Below are 6,431 nucleotides of genomic sequence, written 5' to 3'. Positions count from 1 at the left end.
CCTGCTCTCCAGCTTCTCTCGGCGTAAAGAAAGCACAACGCTGATCTGGCAAATTACGGGGGTCTTCTCAGCGAGAGACACACCATTCAGTGAATAGACTCCACGTCAGGGCATAGGCGCGCTCGGGGAGGGGGCTCTAGCCCGAGTGACGGTATTAGCCACCGCAATCGGAGGTTACCTAAGTCTTCCTCGCGTCTAAAATCTCTTCAAAGATCGGCGAGGGTGCCAGGTGGTGCCCTGTTCCTGAGAGAGTAGGTGCTCTCTCGAAGGGACTGCCAGGGGAGGGCTATCGCGAGGGAGAGCTCTGACATCCAGGTCCGGTTGAGCCAGAGGGGCGCAACCAGCAACCTGTTCCTCGTCCTCCCTGACCTTGCACAGTAACTGCGCGAGCAGGCTCACTGGGGGAAACGCGTATTTGCGCGTGCACCGAGGCCAGCTGTAAGCCAGTGCATCCGTGCCGAGAGCACTCGGTCAGGGAAAGAACAACTAGCAATGAGCGATCTCGGGGGAAGCAACAGATCGATCTGGGCTTCCCCGAATCGCGCCCATATCAGCTGAACAGACTCGGGGTGGAGTCTCCATTCTCCAGGACGCAAGGCTGCCGTGAGAGCGCATCGGCTGCACGGTTGAGCTTGCCTTAATATGAATGGTGTGCAGCGATTTCAGCCGCGGATGACTCCAGAGGAGCAGACGGCGGGCGAGCTGAGACATGCGGCGAGAGCGCATACCCCCTATACGGCTGATATACGCCACCGTTGCCGTACTGTCCGTCCTGACCAGCACGTGTTGCCGCTCCAGCACCGGAAAAAAACGGTGGAGAGCGAGGAACACTGCCAACAGCTCCAGGCGATATGCCAATGCAACTGGGTACCTTTCCACAGGTCCGCAGCCGCATGCCCGCAACGCACAGCCCCCCAGCCCGTGTTGGAAGTGTCTGCTGAAACGACAACAAGACTGGACGCCTGTTCTAGAGACACCCAGGTCTGTAGGAACGAGGGGTCGCTCCAAGGGCTGAGGGCGCGGCGACACAGCGCAGTAACAGAGACTCGGTGTGCGCGCGCGTGCCATGCGCGTCTGGGGACTCGATCGTGAAGCCAGTGCTGAAGTGGTCTCATATAGAATAATCCGAGCGGCATGAAGCGGCTGCGGATGCCATATGCCTGACCCTGGTGAATACACACCCGTGACTTGGGGGGCCGTTTCGCGAACTGAATCGCATAGCCGAGTCTGATTGTGCGTATGAGCCACCGCGAAGAGCTGGCCCGCGCTAACCAGGCAGGCAGAGCTCTCGCTAATGGACTCATCGCTACAATCGCTGACGTACCAGCAGTGGGGCAGCGCGGAGTGGGTGTGCTGATCCGGGAAGCTCGCGGGTCCCACGGAAAAGCTGGAGGTGAGATATTTGCTCTCACTCCAAACCCGAGCTCCGGAGGGGAGGCTCGAGGGGTGGGAGAAAGGAGACCGTCCTCCCAGCGCTCGTGAGCCACTGGCGAAACGCACCGAATCTGCAAGCTAGAAAGCATAGCGTCCCAGACTGGCAGATTTCGGGCTGTCACATCTGGGGAAGTGAAAAGTGCCCTTTCATAATGTTTTCATGGCAGTAAAAAGTGCCGTTGGAAATGGGGCCCCGCCCTCCAGCGGGGAAAGAGCAAGTTCCCTCTTCTCCAGATGGCCTGTCCCAGGGGCGCTTCGCGGTCCGTTGCCGGACTTAGCGGCGTTCTGGGCAGGGGGGCTGCCTGCTTCCGAGGTGCCCGACGCGCTCGCTTCGCCTGAGGCGTGTGCGGGGGCGGAGCAGCTCTCGTAGGCGGGCGCCTTCGGCGAGGAGCAGGTATGAATGGCACGGCGGGCGGAGCGGGCTACGGACCGCCGATAAGACATCACCCACCAACTGCTCTCTCACCGCCTTGAATTCCTGGGTGAATTCACAGACAGTGTCGCCGAACCTGGCTGGGGATATGGGGAAGTCAAGAAAGCGGACTTTGTCGACTTTGCGCATATCAGCCAGGGGTGGCGCTCCTGGACCACTAATGTGGACATCGTCCTCCCCAACGCACACGCAGCGGACTCAGTAGTCCGAAGAGCTAAGTCGGCGGCGGTGCGAAGCTCGTAAGCCTGGGTTGGACCCACCCTCGTGCAGCTCGGCCAGCGCCTGCGCTTGGTAGCGCTAGTAGGTGGCTATCGCATGCAAGGCGGAAGCCTGGCCCGCAGCTATGTAAGCTCTAGCTCCGAGGGAGGTAGATAACTTACAGGCTTTGGATGGGAGACGAGGCGGATCCCGCCAAGAAGAGGCGCCGCGCGGATTTACCGCCATCGCGCACTCAACCTGAGGAATCGCCACATACCCCCTGGCTGTTTCACCGTCAAGAGTGGTTAGGGTGGAGGAACACGCAGCACGAGCAGAAAAAAGTGCTTTACAAGACCGCGTGAGCCTACTGTGCACCTCCGGGAAGAAGGGAACGCCCCTCTAGTCGGTCCGGCCGCGGAGCTGGGGGATAAACCATCTCCAACCCACGGCCGAAGCAGCCCGGGAAAGCACGGCTAACATGTCCGTTTCAGGATCCGTAGTGACAGCGCTCACCAGCCCGAAGGGGGCGAGCGGGTCTGGATCATCATCGGACAATGAAAGCCCACCCTCCGATGCCGCGGTGGACATCTGGTCTCCGGTGTCATCGGGCGTAAGGGCTACCATCTGTTAGACGGATCGCTTCCCCCGCCCGAAGCTTGGATGGAGCGCTTAGAGGAGCGGGAGGTCCGCGGGCCCGTGGGCGACGGATTATCTCTCGCTGAAACCCTCAGATCTGCCCGAGTGCCCGCTGCAGAGCAGGGGACAACTGGGGTGGTTCACCCTTTTGCAAAGGCTAACCGCGATCTTGCGCAACAGTCATGGCATCGCAATGACGACATGAACTGCCCGCGAGCAGCGCATTAACATGCTGGACCCCCAGACATGTAACGCAGTGCCCGCGCCCATCATCCGAGGACAGGAAACCACCGCATCCAGAAACGCACAGTCGGAGCGCCGTCCTGATAAGGACGTGCTGCACGACTGTGTTGCTCTTTCTGTGAAGTTTGCAACTTTATACGCACCGCTCTGGAGGACCGGACCCAAAGAACGCCAGGCAAGGGAGAAACCCAGCTCGACCGTCTGCCACTGCGTGTACACACTCTGGACCGGGAGAATGCTCTCGTTCGCTCAGAATCGCTGGTCACAGCAGGAGGAACCCTCATCGACTCGATCAGAAAGTCTCTGAAGCGAAAAGGATAGCGTCTGCTGGCGCCAGGTGAGCTTATATACTCAGTTGATTGCTTATGCCGCTCACCTGCGCAGGCTTGCGCTGCCAATTCATTCTTAATTGGCCCGTTCAATACTCTTTCAGATGAGTAGCTTCTGAACCGAACCTCCCAATGCGTGGATTTTACAAATCAAATCCACTTATAGTGCTGAAGTTCCCCCCGAAGGGGAACATTTGCTACTACCAGCCTTTGAGTGAAGATCAACCATTAATAATTGTGGTGCAGACACCTTGGCAAAACCAACTGCTTAGAGAACATCCACATCCTATGGTATTTATGGATGCCACTTACAAAGCCATAACATCATATGGTTATGCATTTTATGCGCTTCTTTTGACAAACAGTATTGGAAGAGCAGTACCATTTGCCTACTTTATTATCAGTCAAGAGTCAGCTGACATACTTGCCATCTGCTTGGAAAAACTTGCAATACACAACCCTGGATTTCTTCCAAGGTAACAACGTATAAACGTATAACCTTGTAAATTTTGCAAGCAGAGTAAGCAGACGCTTGCTGCTGTACTTTTGGTGTAGTTTTATAAACAAATGCAACTATTGAGTAATAAAGACAACAAATCGTTTACACCAATACTGATTTTGTAAACACTAGCCTTCATATTGCATGCTTATGTTACTAAATCGCTTGTTTCCTAATCATTTAGATCAATAATGATTGACCGTGACCTTAAGGAACTCAATGCCATTAGAAAAGTTTTTCCAAAAGTGAAGGTTCTTCTTTGCTGGTTTCATGTACTTCAGGTATGACTGAACTTCTTTATTCAAAATTTTACAAAAAGATGTGAAAGATTTAAATCACAGATCTTTTAAAACATTCATCATGACAACCGTTTGGCAATTTAAATGTTTTTTTTTTTGAGCAGGCTGTGCATAGATGGATTGTTAAAAAAGATGGAGGGAACTTGCCTGTTGAGCAAAGAAATACTGTAATTCAAGCAATGGCATCAATGAAATCGTGCTTAACGGTAATATTTTTTTCAAATACTCATCATATAGCATAATTATTTTTCAAAAGTAAAAATCTGTCTCCATTATTGAAACCTAAAATATAAACTGTATACAGTGGATTTTCCTTAGATTGGTCAGGTTTTTGTTTTCTGTTTAATGTTGCTGTACACCTTGAATGTTATTGTGCTTTTTAATACATTGTTTTTTAAAGAAATGTTTCCATAACAGTTTGGATTACTTGCAGTGTTGTGAACTATCCCTTTAAATGTGTAAATGTAAGTAGCCATAACTTAACAGTGATTTTTTTCAGTTTTGTTTGTGGTTTTTAACAGGAAGAGGAGTTTAACAATGTATCAGCGACATAATGCAAAGAGCTGAATACATTATTAGGTAGTTCACATGTATCAACTTACCTCAAGAATCAGTGGATTTGTTTGGGAGAATTGTGGTCCAATTTTGGTCGGACATTCTATCATCATAACAGTGAAACCAACAATAAGGCAGAGAGGTGAACTATTACAATGATAATTGTATGCTCTAAAATTTCATTATGGTATATTATTAATATAACATGATTATCATGACAAAATTGTACAAAATATGTTGTAAGTTCTTTATCTTTTGTACAGGTTTTTCCTTACAGTGAAGTACCAATTTTTGAAGGGGAAGATGAATAGCAGTATTGATCGGCTTCTTTGCTTGCTTTGTGGTGATGTTCAGAAATATTACAGGTAAATTTTAAGATCACCATATTACTGTTGATATGCCAAATTGTAATTACCAGGTACAGAAATCATGTCTATGTTGTGGTACTCTGATTGTATGTAACATAAACCACCTCTGGCAATTACAAGTTACCTACAATTAACAAACTAATCTTTATTGTAGTACCTGTTATTGTCAGTTTTCATGATCAAAAGAAAGTACATGATTTTTCATGTCATTTGACTTTTTACCTTATTTTATCATTTAGTTACCTGGATGATCTGACAGACACTGGACGAATCAACAGATCTAACAGCGAAGACACCATTATTGCTGCTCAGTCTATGGTTGCAAAAGGCCTGGATACAAAAATAGATATGTCTAAAGATGGAGTATGTTTGGTACCACCAGATACAAGCACAGTTTCACACTGTTGATTTGGTGATGCACACATGCAACTGCAAAAGATTCCAACGAGGATCTATGTGCAAACACTTAATTTTTTCAAAGACAATTGCAGAGAAACAAGGACTTGTGATTCAAGACCTTAGGACTGATGCAGCAAGAAAGATTGTTGACAGTCAATCCTACTTCACAGACAGTGAAAACCTTACTGTCTGTCACTTTGATGGGAGTGTAGGAGTAGTAAGTCATAAAGTGACAAGATTTTGCACATGCATTGCAAATAGTCATGGGGAGCTGTGTGTATGTACATTAGTTCACAGCATTCTTTACAAATCTTGTCAGAGCGATTCTTTTGATTTACAATGCTTACAGTCCTGTGAAAGAAAAAAGGCTACACTGCAGGACATGCTCACAGATCTTCACGAGTGGAGCCAGTCAGAACAATTTCAAGAGACTCAGGAAGTGTACAATTTAGTACAGAGGGCACACAAATTGATTTTTTCCCAGTTTAGCAAAGTTTCAAGGAAAAGAAAAATTGCTGCTCTCCATGGTTATAGAAAAATGGTCAAAAAAGCAAAAGATAGAGTCAGTGTTAATTACATAGTCAAAAAGAAAAAAACAAGGTTCACTCTGTAAGTAGGGAATGTCTTATTAAAATAATCACATTTCTCTAAAGTTATATTTTTGCTCTTCAAATAGTGGCAAATCACAAAATGGCACTGTAGTGATGCAGAAATCGAACAAATTACAATGCTTTAACATGTTTTTAATGTGTGTCTATGTATATCTTGTCATTTTTGTTATATGGGTGAGCTGGCGCATCAATGAGCTAATAATCAAATCGATAAATATGATAAAGGGGCTGTATTCAAAATGTACAATTTACAAAATGGAAACATGTAATTTTCTACCAGATACTAACACTAATTGTATTGTTCTTTCTGTAACATCTTTGGAATACTGTTAGTGAAATCAAATCAAGTTTACTTTGAATTAAATTTTGTAAATAAAAAAATAGGAAAACGCAACAATAAAGTCTGATCTTGCAACAGTCTTACTGA

At 47.6% G+C, this 6,431-nt stretch overlaps 1 long non-coding RNA gene across 1 annotated transcript; it reads left to right on the top strand.

Annotated features, from left to right (window-relative positions):
* Positions 1 to 3,991: 3,991 nt before the first annotated feature.
* LOC110439337 (uncharacterized) lies at positions 3,992 to 6,424 on the top strand. The gene is made up of 5 exons (XR_002458111.3): positions 3,992 to 4,053; positions 4,176 to 4,277; positions 4,593 to 4,768; positions 4,890 to 4,991; positions 5,234 to 6,424. It is a non-coding gene; the product is annotated as an uncharacterized lncRNA (long non-coding RNA).
* Positions 6,425 to 6,431: the final 7 nt, after the last annotated feature.

Source organism: Danio rerio, chromosome 4 (genome assembly GCF_049306965.1).
Source record: "Danio rerio strain Tuebingen ecotype United States chromosome 4, GRCz12tu, whole genome shotgun sequence".
NCBI classification, from domain to species: domain Eukaryota; kingdom Metazoa; phylum Chordata; class Actinopteri; order Cypriniformes; family Danionidae; genus Danio; species Danio rerio.
Note: the sequence above shows the minus strand (reverse complement) of the source record. Positions and strands in the feature narration are given on the sequence as shown.